General features: G+C 33.3%; 1 long non-coding RNA gene across 1 annotated transcript; it reads right to left on the bottom strand.

Moving 5' to 3' along the window:
- Positions 1-11,177: 11,177 nt before the first annotated feature.
- On the bottom strand, positions 11,178-18,746 carry LOC132718350 (uncharacterized). Its single transcript, XR_009624080.1, has 2 exons — positions 18,320-18,746; positions 11,178-13,268 (listed from the first exon to the last, which is right to left on the bottom strand). It is a non-coding gene; the product is annotated as an uncharacterized LOC132718350 (long non-coding RNA).
- Between the last annotated feature and the right edge of the window lie 203 nt (positions 18,747-18,949).

Genomic DNA, 18,949 nt, shown 5'->3' with positions numbered 1-18,949 from the left:
ATATTGATCTAATATTCCTGCCTTTTAAATTCAATCAAATGTATATTTAGTTCAATTGTTTAACAGAACAGACACAGCCGTACCTATAGCTATCTAAATTGTTTGTATATGTATGCTCTTTGTCGTGAACTAAAAGGGACAACGGATCTTATCTCATTTCAGTTTTGAAAATCAGAAAGGTGCAGTATTGGTTATTAAAGATTTTTTACATTTTAATTTGATAACAAAATGTTAATTGTCTGCGGTAAATCAACAGCTATTTTATAAACAAATGTGGGTCAAATTATTTCCAACACTGTTAGTAACCGAAAATACAAAATACTTTCATCTGTTCATGAAGAATAAATTATAATTGATGCTATATTGCTTTAAATCATAAAAGTACTTCAAACCTAGTTCTAAGTTATCTCGTCAAGCAATGTGCAAATACGACAAATGGAAAATATAGAAATGACTACTTTCGAGTTATCGTCACTTTAAAACTGGCCGTTTAAAGTTAATGATTAAATTAAATTGTGTCATGACAGAGTACAAATCTACATTTGGGCCTTATTGTATCGAATTAAATGTTGTCATTAATGTAGAAGGGGATATAAAAGTATTGAGACACATTGTTGTCATTTTGTTTTGAGAACGTTAATTGCATTTATTATGTGATTTTACTGTTAAGATACTTAGCACGCAGTTGTTATTCAAGCTGCTATGTCACTAAAATGTGAGTGAAATTTATGCTATAAAACCTAAGGAAGAAATAGATATATGATAAGTGTTTATGCTGCTGAACATTGATATGTATTTTATGCAGCAAAACAAGCAACCATAAAACAGATTCAAAACAACAGTATTTATGCAAGATATAGTCGATAGTTTCGTCCCTTGAAATATTTACTTAAAACTAATTCCGTTATATTAATGTAATTTTAGCAATGTTCAAATTGTGATGTTATTTCATTTGATATATACTCTTTCCCTGAATATACGACAATAATGAGGTATAATGTGATGAAAATACCACTCCGACTTGATAAAATGTGTCATTTTAGGTCACTGTTGACAATAGAAACAACCCATTATCTTGTTTTCTTCTTTTAATTATATTTTGATGTGTTCCTTTTACATTTCAAAGTTAATTGGCAAAACGCATTTTGCTTTTATACCCATTAGATGAGAAGCAAGTATAATTAGATATCTGAACAAAAGTGATATGTTTGATTGAACAGTTATGACAAAAGTTTTATGCAAACGCGTTCACATATAAGCAAGCCAAACAATGCATTTGCTTCTCAATAATCGAATGTTCTTGAATATATGTTTTATTACTGTATTAAACACATTTGCGCATGAGTAAACTATTTAATGGTTCACAAATTTAACTAACTTAAACATGTTTAAGGGGAGCGGTGGCCTAGTGGTTAAGGTGTCTGCCTCTCAACCCAGAGATCGTGGGTTCGAGCCCTACTCGGGTCACGACCATGTTCTTCATATGACACCAGTACTGGTTGGTTCCAGGACAGACTCGAAAGTGATTAATATAAGTTGCAAGAACTTGTTTCGCAATCGAGCTTAAAATAAATATGTTTAAACCAAACATGTTTAACTATTAAACACATATGCGCATGAGTAAACTATCCAAATGTTCACTAATTAAACTAACTTAGACATGTTGATTTTAACTAAAGGAGAATAAATAAGAAACGTTTGATCTGTTTCCTACTAATATTTAATGGCTACCTTTATTGGACATTCGTATGCCTAATTGGTAATTGCTCTTCAAACAAATATGCCAAAGGGATTCCTTAACATAGCGTCATACATTTTATGTTTTCACTTAATGAATCGTCTAATGTTCTGCTCTCGATCAGTCTATATACAGTTCATGAACAATCATATACATAAATGCAGTATGTTTATTAAGTATTTGCATTTTATTGTAATTGTTTGCATTTTAAGTGTAACTTTTTGCATTTTATTGTAATATATTGTGTATATATATTTGACTGAAATAATATATTGTTTAAACCAAGTAAAAAACGCATAAATAAAAAAAATATAATAAAACGAAACAGAAAGAACATGAAAATATGAAGACATATTTTATGTGAGAAATAATTAACTATAATAATTGTTATTTATAAAAGTCTAAACAGAACTGTGCCTACAACATTTTCAATATTGCTTTAATATATTAAAGAAGCTTTAAAACTAAGAAATTCAATTTTGAACTCTCTTAATTATAGTTAATCATGTTTGTATCTATTATAATCACTCGCAATACATATATTTATGTGATTATCACTCACCATACATATATTTATGTGATTATTTGCTTGTTTGTTTGTTTCATTTTACACCTTTTCCCAACAGTATTTCAGTCATATAGGCGGGTAGTTTCCTAACCATCGATCCTGGACAGTTACACCAGTACTAGACTAACTTCCTCCGCGCTAAACTACCAAAACATCTCCCGGGGATCCTACCCACGCCAGAGAGGTAACTGGATTAGAAGTCATCGACTCTAACCCCTCGACCACGGAGGCGGTGCTTTATGTGATTATGTTTTATATATGTATTCACTGCATGTCAGTCAACAAGACGATGTACTTTGTATAAGTCTGGAAAATAAAAGTTTTGTTCTGTTCTCTTCTGATGACCGAATTGACATTGTTTACTCTAATGCATGAACTGATGCATTCCCATCATTCCTTTGGTATCATGTGACTACAGTTTGTCCGACTGTTATTAAAATTCATTCCAGACTTTAGCAGCCTTTCTGTCAATAAGGGCAAATATAGTAAGCAAAGAAACACGACACTCTGTAAATATCAAACATAAAATCAGCAAATATTAGATGTTTTCTGAGACATTTATGCGAAGTTAATAATGGAAACTATGTTGAATTGATCAATACACTGCAAACATGGCAGGGAAATTATAGTGTAGACAGAAACCTTATATATCGCTTAAGGCAATATTATCCAGTCATGAGGCAATATTAAGAGTTAATTATGCAAGTATGAATTGTTATATCAGAACATATATGTCATGCTTTATGATACAGGATGTATTTTGAAATGTGTTGTTTATCATATAACTTGCAATGAACGATTCTCTCGGGAAAATATTAAAAGAAAGTTTCCATCTTAAACGTAACACTGAAAGATGTGATAATACTATACATTTTCTATGTACATGTATCATTCTGACAGTAGATTTTTGCCAATTGGCTTATCATTAAAATAATGCATGTAAGTTAGGTGTTTTGATGATTATTTGTAGTTGTTGTCATTTTGTTCTTGTTGTTTGTTTTCTGTTGTTTTTACTCTCTCTTTTTCATATGACAACATGATATTATTCATTCTTCCAATTGTGACGCATTTTACATTTCAGATGTGTAGGTATATTTATCTTATGATTTATGTATACACTGAAGGTTTATTAAACTATATAATATAATTTGTAACTTAAGACCCTATAGATTCCTCTGGAACTACAGTCTAGAAAGTTGAATCGACAAGTGCCAGAGTAAATTATACTACATGAGTGCATAGACGACTTTATAAATCGTGTTTGGGGGCAAATCGATTGCTATGTAAGATCACTGTCCTGTCATACATATTTCCGTGACAAAGCAAAGTTTTAACATTCAAATTTATATTTTATGTATAATGTTTCAAAAATAAATTCAAAATGCGTGTACAAACAAATCAACTAATTCGAGTATAGCTTCTAATATAGAGATTACGAATGTTAAATTTCGTAAACTAGAAACACTCGGTTTAATACATATTATGTTGGCGCAATTAGTTCAGTATTAATAAAACGTTGTGGACTGCATACAATCAATATACATGTGTTATGCTATTAAAAGCAAACATCAATATCTATCCAATGTCAGTGACTTAAGTTATTGTTTCAGCTTAAAACGTTTATTCAGTATATGGAAAAATATCCATTCCAGAATGGTTTTGTGCGCCGATTCCCAATCAGTTGTAACTCAGCGTCTTGAGTTTGAATACCGTCAGGGCCTTTGGTTCCACTTATGAAAGTAAGCTGTAAGCTTTCCTACAAAAGATGGTCGATAATTCCACACAGGTATCAGCTTCTATCTGTAATAATTCACCCGTGTCGATGCGGCTTAGAATCCAACAAAAACAAGCAGTTAAAGAAGAAATAAATAACAAAAACTCTAAAGCAACAAAAAGACAAACTTTCTGTCTAAAGAAAAGTAAGTGAACAAAAGAACAATTTACTTGTCTACATATTAACAATAACCAATATCTTGATATGACTATAAACTGAGAAACGACATCCTTTCAATTTGGTTCCAATTTTAAAATTTGAATGCTATTTATTGCCATCGTCTTTCCTGAGCATAATATTGAATTAATAATAATCAAATTGTGCTGATTAAATTACATTTGTTTCACATAATTATGGTACTAACTTTAAGGAAGTCCGTCGGGATATGAATTTGACTCTGAGATAATTCAATGAAGGTGCAATCTTGAAAACATATATATGATTTCCAGACAAATATAATTCTAATATCAATATTTATGTTCACCATGATATTGACAAATAATTCAATAAATAAAGGATGGTGTAAACCAAAATGTATGTTGCCTACTGTTCTGGAAAATTGTATTTCACACATTAAAATTTTATTCCATCTCGATATGAAGAAGATGACAGTATCATTGTCGTTTTAACTTGTCATCTAAACATTCCGTATGTGTAAATATTTTGCTTTAAAATGGAATGTACCGTTTTGTGTGACCCCAGTCCCGTCACAATCCTTAACAAGCGTGTTACCCCTGCACCACGGGTTTCCAATATTAGTATCAGGAAAGTCTGAAGGAAACCAAATGAATCTAAATATAGGATATTAAGGTCTTAATCCTTAAATTTACTGCCATGCACCGGCATGATAAAATTTAAATACAAAAATGGGTTGCTAGAGTAAAATTACCATCAGATAATATTTTGAAATTCACTTTGGAGGTCCGGTCACTTAATATTGTATAATGACAAAGCATCACTAATAATAGACGAACACTAGTACGACTACATTTAGGTTTTGATATGGTAAGATTCCTAAATTTAGCAGCCCATACTATCCGAAAGTCAGTGTCTGCAAAGAATGTTAACACTAAACTAATTAAGCTGAGAATAGAAATGTTCATGCTTAGAATGTATATAGTTGAAGGATGTTATTACAAGAAGAAAGTAAGCATATTAAAGTGTTCGTTAATGTATGGACTGTTTGTATGTTTGACTAATTGGGTTTTACGTCACACCGGCACCGTATAGGTCATATGGCGACGTTTCCAGCTTTACTGGTGGGTGGTGGAAGACCTCAGGTGAGCATCCGTACTGTTTATGTGTATACCTTGCGTACATAATCATGCAACGTGCGTTTGGTAAAAAAAGTCTAAAGTGTGCATCGGTTTGAGAGCATAGGTGTGTTATCCCCATCCAGTTATGTTGCACGACATTTAATTAGTAAGGCCATTTTTTTTTATATTTTGGTTTACTGATTTTTTCCAAAAATAGGTAGGGTCGGAGGAGGGAAAAAAAAGGAAAGAGAAAAGTTTTCCTAATTATCTTCATGTCTGGAAGGTGACATACTTTGTAAGAATCCCTTCTCTTATGATTAGTCCATCCCGATTCTGATAAATGTGATGCGTACATAGTACTTACTAGAGAAATTAAATGACCGACTGTCTAAATTCCTAAGTGCTTATAAATACACAAAACATCGTTCACATACAGGTGTGAAAACAAAAAAGCATCCACAAATTGATAAAATATCATGTTGCTATTATTTAATCTACACACGAGATGACCTCGCCGACCCTTCAAAAGAGTCGGTGTAAATCTTTGATGTTCACACACATGTAGTCCCAGTTATTTAATCGGAATCATCAAAGGTGCCGAAACTGAACTGACTCGCACTCATTTATTTATATAACTGAAGTTTAAAAACCTGTCAAGAAAAGATTACACTTGTTAAATTATTGCCCAAGTTGAAAAAATATTTCTATCGGAATATTAGCGGGTCAATTACCGACATGTAAATCATTAATCGTAAGTGCATTTTTTAATCTCTTTTTAAAGACTTATGTTTTTGTTAAATCTGTAAATAGTGATATTGTCACTGTAATTATTTCTTTTTAGATTTAATTTAACCTGATTCTCATTGAATAAGATTTCTCTCGCTGTATCCATCAAAGTGATAACATGCGTATTTTGGCTTTTTTTTATTTTGTAGTTGTTTTCTTTGACATTTCTACACAATTGGACCTTCAAAACATATGATTTTGTATATACATACATGAAATATATTTTAAATATATAGATATTAGCCTAATTAATTTGGCGAGAATGGTTTAACCCATTTTGCAGACATTTTTCTTCATGCAAAATACATCGCCGTCAAAAATAATCTCGACATTTCTTTGACAAGTCTAATAAGTAATAAGTTGGACTTCTATAAATCTCCCATAGAACATTTAGATCTAAATTAAATTAGCGCATATTTCGAGTACTTTTTTTAGGGGCAGATTATTTTTTTCATTTTCCCAAAAAAAGGATGCGGCGGGTCAGTAAACCGAAATATCAAAAAATAATGGCCTAACTTCCATAGATATTACCTCTTCATTATCGACGCGCTAAACGAATAATTGGCAGTTAAGACTCATTCAAATAATCACATGACACGAATACGTGTAATAGACACGAACTCAGATTCACTTGAATGATAACGCGCGCGATATGGACATTTGTTATTTATAACGCTGAAACATTTTATGCGAGCATGTCGAACAAATTATTTATAAAAGTTTGTATTGGAATCAAAGAATCAAAGTTTTGTGACAAGAAGCAATGTCGTGCGTCTTTAAAGAAATCACAAAACTTTACAAACAGAAATATTGAAACCCAAAAAGGTTGATTGTTAAAATAAAACCTAAAGCTACAGTCTCACTTACATCCCGGCAGAGCCCCGGTAGACGTCCGGGGTGATCCGGGAACGACTGGGGTACGACCGGGAACAACCGGGGTACATCCGTAACTCTGCCGGCAACGTCCTGGATGATCCGGGATGATCCGGGAACATCCGGAATTCGACCCCGGATGGAATAAAATATTTAATATCACCGGGGTGGTCCGGGATGATCCGGGAAGTATAGCTTTGCCGGCTTCATCCTTAGCTCTGCCAGGAACGACCGGGGTTACACCGGGGAAGCACCGTAGCTCTGCCGGCACAAACCGGAGATGATCCGGGGTATGATATAGCCGGTAGAGCTACGGAAGAGCCCCGGTGAATGCTGGCAGAGCCCCGGTGAATGCCGGCAGAGCCCCGGAGGATGCCGGCAGAGCTCCTGAGGATGTCAATGGAGCTACGGTTGATCCCGGTAGAGCCCCGGCAAATCGAAATGCCTGGATCGAACGGGGCTCTGCCTGGGTCAACCGGGGGCTCTTCCGGCGTCATCCGGGAACGACCGGGGAAGCACCGGCATAAACCGTAGCTTCATCTGGGCTCTGCCTGGATGATCCGGAGCGCATCCTGGGTGGTAAGTTGGGAATAACCGTAGTGCTGCCGGGGTTAGTGTGACCGCAACAATAATTACATCCCGGATCGTCCAGGATCATCCCGGTAACTTACCGGGATGGTCCTGGGCTCTGCTGGGAGTAAGTGAGACCGCAGCTTAAACTGAAATTTAAATTATTTTTAAATTAATTAACTTTATGTATTGTTTATGTTTATTGTAAGGTCATGCAGGGGGTTTCTAATTAAACTTTTATATTAAATTATATTCAGAATCTCAAGATAATTGTTAATTTAATCTAAAACTATAACGTTAATACATTCACTCAAATAAAATAAGGAAGAGTGTGATTGAACGTTCCTGTGGCATAATACAAATCGTTATTACAGTGGTTAATGACAAATCCATTTGTATTAAAACTTAAGGGATATAGTCCAAGAAATCAGTAAAATAATTGTGCACCTTCTGCGAAAAGCATGAAACTCGGCATGGTTGCAGGAAATCGTATTTCAATTCATTTCAGCCTGGGATCCACTTTTTAAAAATCAAAGATGGCCGCCAAAATCCAAGATGGCCGCCAAAATATACAATGTAAATGGGACATGACCAAAGGAAGTAATTTACGGCATGAAAATGATATAAATTGACATTGTAGGTCAAAAACAGTAATTTCTTTGAAAAAATGCTTTTGTAGCATCGATAGAATATTCAATATGGCTTCCAAATCCAAGATGGCCGCCATTAAATAATGATTTTTGGACAAATTGCTATGATATGGATATTTCATGTGATCAACACTGTGCATACATATAAAATACTAATATACTGGCCATCCTGCATAAAAACTGCACACACAGGTGTACATACACAGAGAAAAAAATGCATTTATGGATTAAACCATGAGAGCACATTATTGAACTTGATATATAGAAGAATAGGGAGCGATATTGTACAATCAAGACGTCAGTTTTTCAGTTGGGCTAAGATTTTACATGCAAATTGGGTTTGTAAAAATTACATAATGGAATAGGTATAAAGCTAGTTCATTTATTTATAAGCCTAACATAAGGTAACTATTAAAGGCCAATAACTCTATAATGGATTTTGACAGAATTATGACCCTTTTAAATATAGAGAATTTTTCATTATCAAGGTTCTTGTTTAGCTTAACAGTCGAACACTCTATGGTGTCCTACTGATAGCTCTTGTTAATGCGTATGATTTTTACAAAATGCTAACCGCTAATTTTAATGATGGCCCCAGTTACCTTATCAAAACATAACACAGAAGCTATTTAAAATCAGTACGAAACCAGATTCTTTATGCGGAAAACAGCATATCGTGGAATCACCGAAACAGTCGTACAAGAATAACTCTAATACAGGTTTTTGTGCATCCACATCTGCGGAAGTTAAATCCTGAGCCAATAAGATGATGGCTTTTTAAATGGGTCCTCGCGCTTCTGTAGATGTTAATGCTTGAAAAGGGTGAAATAATCCTGTATTGTATTGTATATTAAAGTGCACACAATTCCTTAGCTTATTCAGTAGTGAATTATACTAGTAAGTGTCGGAAGACGTATGGGTTTCTTCTCCTGTCAATTTATTTTAATAAATATAGTTTGCAGCATCCTTGTATCTTACTGCAGGTGCGTGTCTTTTTTCATAAGTAATTTGAGCAGCATATTTGGTGTCATATATAACGGAATCAGGCTCTTATTACGGCATTACTTTGGCAAGGTTTTGTGAATAAATTAGAAAATCAGAATAACATTGAACAAAAACAATTTCTTTGTTTTTTCGGTAATCAAACTACCATTAGTCATTCAAGATCAAGTTTTGACTTTACAGCTCTTTATATTTGATAATTTTGATATGAGATTCCATTTGTAAGATTGAACTACTAACTGTCTGACTACTGCATATTTCGGGGCTGCATTCCAGGGGCAACGCACTTAAATTTCTTGTTTATTTCTTCCTTATTAGCAGTTGAAATGCCATGCAGATAAAGCCTTTAATAATCATGTGTCTTTCTTGATATTACAGATGGATGCCTTTTAATCTCAGTTTTGTTTTTGTTTTTTGATTTCAAAAACAGTTGAAAATTTAGAAATTATAAATCTAAATACAGTTATTGTTTACATAGATTGAATGATTTTTGTTTGTTTACATGTCTCCACAACTGTCATAAAAGTACTGTACACATGAACTAGTGAAATCATGCCACATTTAGCTTAATTCATGAGTTATTTTTACTGTTTGCTGAAAATCATTTCAGCTTGTCATTTGTTCAGCTTTCTTTTTTAGCTCACCAGAACCGAAGGTTCATGGTGAGCTATTAGTATCAAAGTGGGATGCTCCACCGTCCGTTATCCGTCGTCAAGCGTCAACAATCGTCTTCTTCTTTGAAACTGCTGGGCAGATTTACTTCAAATTTGGTCTGTAGAGCTCATGTCATTTCAATTGGCCCCTTTCAAGGGTCAACTGAGCCAAAAATAGAAAAACCTTCAAACATTTTCTTCTACAGAACTAATTGACGGGTGATTACCAAACTTTGCGTGTAGCATTCTCGGGTAGTCTTCTATAAAGTTTGCTCATATTAATTTGATGGCCCTTTTTAGGGCCGTTAAAGCTATAAATAGAAAAACATTTAAACATCTTCTACTACAGGGGCCGTATTCACAACTGATCTTAAGTTATTTCTTAAGTTAAAACATAAGTTGAAAAAAAAATCTTAGCTAAGAAAATTTTTTATCTTAAGATTAAGTCGTATTCTGAAAATGACTTAAGAAAAACTTAGCCAAGATTTTTCTTAAGTTTAAGAAATATCTTAAGCAGTAAATATTTCACTTAAAAAAAATCTTAAGTTGGTTGCTAATGAAAGAGGGGTTTTCCGTTACTAAAAATAGTAACAGAAGTGCTCTTCAATGTCTAAAATTAGAACCGGGTGTTTATACGCTGTCAAATCCAGCTGAAAACATGTCAAAGTACCATATAAAACTAAAAGATGTAGATTATGTGGAAGGGATGGCAACATGAATTATAAAATGAAAATCTATATCTAAGTTTAAAACTATTTTAAGTTTTATAGCCTAAAATGGGAATCAATTTGGGGGAAATGGATACTCCATTTATGTTACTTGTCAAGGCCATGGCCTATGTATTGGCAAAACTCAATAGCACATATGAGCCGCGTCACGACAAAACCAACATAATGGGTTTGCGACCATTATGGCTCCAGACCAGCCTGCGCATCCACGCAGTCTCATCTGGATCCCTGCTGTTCACTTAAAAACCCTATAACAAGTAGAGAAACTGGTAGCGAACAGCATGGATCCTGATTAGACTGTGCGGATGCGCAGGCTGGTCTGGATCCATGCTGTTTGCAAACGCATAACGTTGGTTTTGTCGTGACGCGGCTCATATAAGATGACTGAACTTGATGGGGTAGGCTAGCCATTACATCACTTGAATCTTAAAGGATAAAAAAATTAAATAATAGAGGCGGGGGGTGGGCAGAAGAGGCCTCAGTGAAGTGACTTGCTAAAATTTGTATAAATAAGTGTATGAAGCCCATGGTAAAGGTAGAACTTATTTATGCATGGAAAGTTTAACCTAGTACAGACAGATGGCTTAAATTTCATTTTTTTTTCATTGAAATGTTGCGATAAAAGTTCTTTTAAAATAATACAAAAAGAAGGCATTTAAATTACATGTCATGCTTTTCAGCTGTTCTGCTTCTAAATGATAAATCATCTAGTGTGTAAACAAGTCACAGGTTGTTTTTTTTATTATTTATTCCCTTTTAATTGCATTATCAAATGTAAAACTTTACATGAACAGTTTTTTTTGACATCATACATACATGTTAGAAGAAAATACATATTTCAGAAGCTATAACCAAGTATATAGCCTATGCTTTCTATTTTTGACATTATGATAGTGCTTGCACTGCAGATTAATGTTTTTAGACATACTGAAAGCTGCCGGCATAGTAGTTTAGAACATTAAGAGGTATGCAAGCTTATATGAGCTGTGTCATGACAAAACCAACATAATGGGTTTGCGACCAGCATGGATCCAGACCAGCCTGCGCATCTGCGCAGTCTGATCAGAATCCATGCTGTTCGCTATCAGTGTCTTTACTTGTTATAGGGTCTGTAAGCGAACAGCATGGATCCTGATCAGACAGCGCGGATGCAAACCCATTCAGTGATTTTCCTACTTCTATAACAGACTCCGAAAAAAGGCCTCTTCCCAATTAAAATTTTCTTTAAAATCATGCAGTTTTCCCAAAAATCTCAACTTAAAGCAGCTTTTTTTATTTCCCAAATCAGTAATTTTAGCGACAATTTTTCCCAAAATCAAGAGGCCAAGGTCTCTTCCAAATTAAGTGAGAAAAATCACTGACTGCCATTATGTTGGTTTTGTCGTGACGCGGCTCATATCTCCAGTTCTGCAGTTTTGACTGTTCTAATTATACAGAAAATTTCATTCAAATGCTCACAAATTCCAAACAATTTTTCATGAATAGTTCAAGGATAGCAAAAAAAAAACAAGTAAGATTGAGCTGTCAGAAGAGCAGTGCTTATCTGGATAGTAAACTACATATTTTCTACAAAAATAGCTAATTTGAATAAAATCACATCAACCTCAACTTTGACTAAGCAGACTGTGCCCACATTTCATAACCGTGTTCTTGACCTTAAAAATCTTATTAAAAATATCAACACAGGTCATTGTGAACCATCACCATGACCTTTGACCCAAAATGAGTATCATGGCAGGTACAAGTCTCATCATGGTTAAATGTGGTACATACAATTTGTCAAAGTCTGATGTTCCTCAGTAAATGCCTATTAAATGGCTAGTTTTATGTTTGGTTACCACAAGTCCCAGTGACTTTGACCTTTTGACCTGAAAATGAGGGTACCAGGTTGAACTCATCAAGGTTCATCCACATATAAAGTTTTGATGTAATAGATTTGTAAGTATTGTATAATGAAAATCAACAACACCAACAGGTCAGTCATACCGAATGAATATAACATTCATTTTTTCTTCTATAAAAAGTGGAGCTGATAATCTTACTGAAAACAATTACTAGTAAATGTTAATTCTGATCTTAATTCACACAGTTCTTTTTCCATGAATGAAATTTTCTTTCATAGTGATCCCTTTGATAGTCTTCTAGTTTCTCACAAGTTAGAATGTTCATGTGTTTTTCGATGAAAACATTGGACCAATTCCTCTGGCACATTATGAACACAATCGGCAGTGATAGATATAACATTTTAAAAGTTAGTGACTATAAGGCTCCTTGATGATGTACCCAGGTATAAATCTTTTGGATTACTAGTGGTCTTCTAGAGTTTGATTCCTCTGATGAGTTCCAGTGTTTATGAACACAGTTAAGTCTTCATTGTTTCTATGTGTTTTTCATGTATTAAGTGTCCATGATTTAAAGTTGCAACAGGTGATATTTGATGTTATATGCCATGAGGTGTCAGATAGAAAATCTGATACATTATGGTAGTATATAGTCACTACACATTAATCCTGATTCATTCTCCATGTATTTGGTCAATGAAGTAATGCTATGTTCAGCAGCATTATAAATTATGTAACATGTTGCTACTATGTTGATATCTTTATTCTCCATACTACTGTCAGTCTGGATGACTACAAAATCCGAGGTTCATGAATAGTGTGATATCATCTGAAAATATAAAAAAAAAATTTTTAAGAAAATATAGGTACATAAATCAACAAAAGCTGTCAAAGGCGACAGCGAAGCTCGACTAATAAAATACTAGACACAGTACGGAACACAAAACTATGAAAAAAAAATCAAGTATGTATAATTATTATTATGTATTAAGTTATAGTAAAAAAATAACATTTGTTAACATAAATTCCATGTTCAAGGGAGAATAATTCTGGAAATAGTCATGCTAGAGTGATGAAACTTGTCACACAACATGTGTGTAATGATAAGAAATATATATATGAAGTTTAAAGTAGATACCTTAAAAGTAAAGAAGTATTTCTTAAGGTAATTCCTAATTTCAAAGAGAGATTAATCTGACAATATTGCGTCAATAGTTATGAACCTTGTAACATAAGATGTAATTGATGATAATGAATAAGTATTTGAAGTTTGAGGTAGATATCTTTAAAACTGAAGAAGTTATAGAAAAAACTACATTTTTCAAGTAAAATATCTTAGTTATGGGGAGATAATTCTTGCAATATTGGTGATAGAGTTATGAACCTTGTCATATAACATGTGGTTAATGATAAGGAACATATATTTGAAGTATGAACTTGATCCCTTAAGAAATAAATAAGTAACAGTAACAATTAGTATTTTTTTAAGGGAAATTCTAAGTTCAAGGGGAGATACATCTGAAAATATTGTGCTAGAGTTATGAACCTTGCCACATAAGACGAGGTTGATGAAAAGTAACATATATTTGAAGTTTGAAGTTGATACCTTAAGAAAATGAAAAAGTTATAGTGAAAAATATTTTACTAAACCAAAACTTTAACCTGAAATCTGAATTCTGCAATAATCCATGCTAGAGTAAAGTTATGGACCTTGGATGGTGATCAATTTTAATCGTTTTAAGTGACTACCTCAGTAGTTTTGAAGATTGAGGTAGCATCAGGAACTTCTAGTTCAAAAAGGGTTATAATTCTGACAAAAGCCATGCTAGAGTTATGAGCCTTGGATAATAATCACCAATTATGATCCAAAAAATATGTGTTAAGTTTAAATTGAATAATTTAATGTTGATGGTGCATGGAAAACTTTAACAGGGTGTCTGTTAGACCCTTCAAATTTCCAAAGGCCTGATTTGACCCTCAGGATTTTACCTGGAGGGTCAAATTTTGTTAAAATCATAGGGATTTGACCCTGTAGTCTGTAAAACTTGTTCCAAATGACCCTCAGGATTTCATGGCTAGTGAACACCCTGCTTTAAACAAACTGATGGCTGATACCCTAGTGTCAGTAAATTTACAATGTCTAAATTTTTTCAAACCTTTCGTTAGGTAGACTATTGAGATTTGACCAACATAATAATACTCATTGAGCTTTTTCATTCCATCATAAATCTATTTTTTTGTTTTTCTTTGAATTCCTTGTGATAGATTGGGCTGCTTTTGTTTTTTTTGCTTTTTATGACTGTCAACCTGCTTCCTATTCTATGTATTTAAGCAACAAGAACCTTTTAGTAAAAGATGGGTTAAAAAAAACAAAAACATTTCTATGCATTGTTTTCATTTGACAGACAGCTTACATGTCTTTTGTGCACACAAGTTGATATAATCCAGGGCGCTTCTAGTGAAAAATAAACAGCTCATGAATGAATCTTTGAGATTGGATTGGGTGTGTGATAAGAATTAAGAGTAATGCCTAAATATGAGGCAGGAGTATTTGAAGGGGTTGTTGGAAGATTCATGAAAACTATTCATTTTATTGTTGTTTGATCTCAGAGATACTAAGAAAAGATAACTATTTGAAGAAAAAATACTTAAAAAAATATATAACATAGATGTCACAAAGCATCATTTATAAAGCAAACCCTGGCGCACAATATGTTAGGCTATAATGAGTGACTAAATTTGAAACTCACTGGCTGATGAATGCAAATGCTGGACATTCATGGAATTTATTTTATAAAAAAATCAACATGTTGTGAATGTAGTTGTATACATAGGCCACTTCCAACAGCCTTGCTGTTGGGTTAACCCTTTAGCTCCTTGTTATCAAAAAGTTTGAGGTTTAAATCCCGGAGAGTACCTATGTATTTTTGGTAACGATTTGCCCCACTTTAGCGACGATTTGTCCTAACTTTAAAATATTTAATAAACATTTTTTAATTCATTTTGATGGAAAAAAGATTATGGTTGTGGTGTTTTCTGCATTTATTTGGCATAGATAACATTTTATATAGACTAAGAGATAGAATAAAAAAAATATCCGTTTAATGGAACTTACAATTACTAATACGGTAATACCATTTGTATATTTTATCAAACTTTTAGAGTTAAAACTAATAAATTTAACAAGAAATGTCAAACAACACATGCCCCCATTTCTAGCCCTTGACACATTATTGGTTATTTTGTTATAGACACTTGCCATAAATGGGTACTTGGAAGAGTTCAGTTAATTGGAAAAAAGAAAAAATAATGAAGACTTTGTGATAAATAGTTTTCAAGATAATGAGCAGACATCATTCTGACTTAAAAGGCCTCTGTGACCTTAACCTTTGAACTAGTGACCCAAAATCAATGGGGTTCATCTAATAGTTATGACCAATCAAAATTAGAAATATGAAGACTTTGTGATAAATTGCTTTCAAGAGAATGAGCGGAAACCTAAACCATACTAACAAAATGAAGAGAAAAAAACTGAAACAATATTATATCATTTGTATGGAACATATTTATAATACATTTGTAATAAAATTTTATCTCGAACGCTTTTAGCGGGCATTGAAAATGACAAGCTGGTTGTTTGCTCACCAATACAAGATGAAACGCACAGGTCTGTTTTTCATGATTCACAAGAACACTACTGTATAATTGACCTTAAAGTCTGTGGGTCAATATCATGCAGTAGTTACATGTAGATCATGACAAAGTATTTTTAATAATTAAAACTTGTAAATAACATGTACAGAATTTCCATTGGCTAACGAAAACACTTCAATTAAAGGTGAAATTATTTCTGATAGATCACAGTGCAGGGATTTTTTTTGGCTTGTTTTATAGCCGATATTCGGTCATATTCCAAATTGAAAATAGTATATTATTTTCCCAATCCAAAGAAAAAAATTCCCAATTGAAAGTTACAAAATAAAAATATTGAATAAAAAATGTAAAATCTTTGAAAATGAGGGCTTCTTCACTGTTATATTGCTTAAATGTTTGAAGATGCTAATCCTAGACAGTGGTTGTTTGCATTATTTAATCACTGCAAGTCTTAAGTCATGCATTTTTTTCCAATCTTTAACAAAATATCGTTGAAATTCCCAATTCCATGGGTATGGGTCAAGTTCCCAAAATCCTGAGAAAAAACCCTGCAGTGTTTTTTTCTTTATATAAGTTATAACTACTACTCGAAAAAGGTACTGTTCCCAATGGTAAAAAGACATGAAAATTCCCAAATTCTAATGAGAAAATTCTCAAAATGACTGTTCAAAATTCCAGCAGGCCATGATATTTCTCTAAAATGATTATATTTATATTAATTACTACTCAATAGTTCTACCTGGACACTGGATGATGTTAACTGTCTTTATTCATTATGGCTAATCTTATTTGTAGCTGAAAAGATGCTTAATAAAATTTGAGTCAAAATAACAGTCTGGTACCGGCACCAATTACCAAAGCAGAGAGAAAAAACCTGCTGGATCTATCCGATATCTTGTCATCATGATAATATAATGGCCGAACATCATCGGTAATATTATTTAAAAAAAATATGTATGCTTTTCTCTCGTCGATTCGTGACTCTTATTTGGAAAAATTGCACTTGCACAACAAATTTTAGACATACATACAGTTCAATTAGTGCATTTGTTAAATAAATTCATTATCTTAAAGTTCAAAAACTTTAAATTACTTCTAAAAACAACCTCTCAAAGATTAGAGCATTTGAACATGTCAACCATGACTGTCTTGCTCAGCTGGACGCTTACCCATCGATTCGTGAAATCCGATTCACCCTGTGACGTCATCAAAATATAGGTGCTCACACCACTAATTGTTCGCATGGTTATTTTCAGTCCGATCTTATCAATATATGTTTCAAAGTCTAATGTAAATTCTTACAGCATAATGAATATTTTTTTGGCTTAATTGTAAGTGTGTTTGATAAATTAAAACATTAATATCGAATATTTTAAAGTAATTAGGTCATCAGCTGATTGTAGGGTAAGCACATTTACACCTGTTCAATTACGCATTTTGATTGGATAGAATTGTCAAATCAAGTGTCTAATAAAACTTGTGTAGTTTTCGGATTGTGTATGTCCTTGCAGAAGTATTTATACCAGCCATTTATTTAGGTCACGTATCGATGAGAAAGCACGAATCGATGAGAATAAGGCATATGTTCATTCTGTGTGAAAATGTAATAAGACCTGCAAATTACTGACTTCATCATTGCATTTATCTATTATTGAAAAACAACTGTACGGCTAGCCACAACAGTGTGTATTGGCTAGATATATGTGACTCACATACAGCTAGAACTTCTGGCACACAGTACAGGCGCGTATGGTAGCACACTTGCTAAATACAAAGAACATTTTATTTCACAAATAAACGGTTACCAAAAAAAACATTTCATCTTTTCATTTATTTATTTTAATAACCTAAAGGATGTTTAAAAGGATCATTCTAAGGTAGGACGAATCGTCTCTAATCTGAAGTGAACCATCAAAAAAGTGGGGCGAAACGTTCTTGGGCGAATCATCAGTGGGGCAAATCATTATCAATTCAGCATGTGTCAGGTTTTCAATAAACACATCGGTAATACGGAACATTATCAATTTGCATATGTAAATTATTCAATTAAAATTATCCGCTAAGCATTGCAAGCTTGTGATAGCCATAAGTGATTCTCGCGAAAACCAGTGACATTCCAAATAAACACTCGTAAGCGTTTAGCGGTTATGTTTATCTCAAAGAACAACACACAAACCGACATTTTACATTTTTCTGTGCACAAATATTTTCTTTACAAGTACTTACCAGCAAGAAACTGACGATCATACTCCGGTTTGTGAAATGAGCGTCTCCTTTGCGTCTTCAATTTTTGCCGATTTAACTCCCTTGTTTTACTCACATTTATCGTGTGTATAAATTACTTTGAACGAAATCATTATTGCTGTAATTATTGGCGTTGATTACCTCAATGATATATCTAATACTAGTAAAAAACGCAAGTTTTCAATCGAATCGACGATTTACCGTCCGCCATTTTTAAGATGATTTACTGCCAAGTTAAGAAATTTCTTAACTTTAAGATAGGGTAGTAGCTGACTTATATTTAAGACAAAAATTGTCCATCTTAAGACAAAACTTAAGATAAAAAACAGTTGTGAATACCACTTAAGTATTTTGCGGATTCTTATCTTAAATCTAAGAAAATTTCTCAAAATATAAGAAAAATCTTATATTTAAGTCAAAAAATTAACTTAAGATCAGTTGTGAATACGGCCCCAGAACTAGAACTACATGTAATTAATGGATGATCACCAATCTTTGTCTGTAGCATTCTTAGGTATTCTTGTATCAAGTTTGCTCATATGAATTTGATTAGCCCCTTTTAGGGGCCACTAAAGCTAAAAATAAGAAAAACCTTTGAACATCATTTCCTAC

Source organism: Ruditapes philippinarum, unplaced genomic scaffold, assembly GCF_026571515.1.
Source record: "Ruditapes philippinarum isolate M1 unplaced genomic scaffold, ASM2657151v2 ctg2833_1_1_1_1, whole genome shotgun sequence".
Taxonomy (NCBI): Eukaryota; Metazoa; Mollusca; class Bivalvia; order Venerida; family Veneridae; genus Ruditapes; species Ruditapes philippinarum.
The sequence above is the reverse complement of the archived record's forward strand: the minus strand, read 5'-3'. Positions and strand labels throughout refer to the sequence as shown.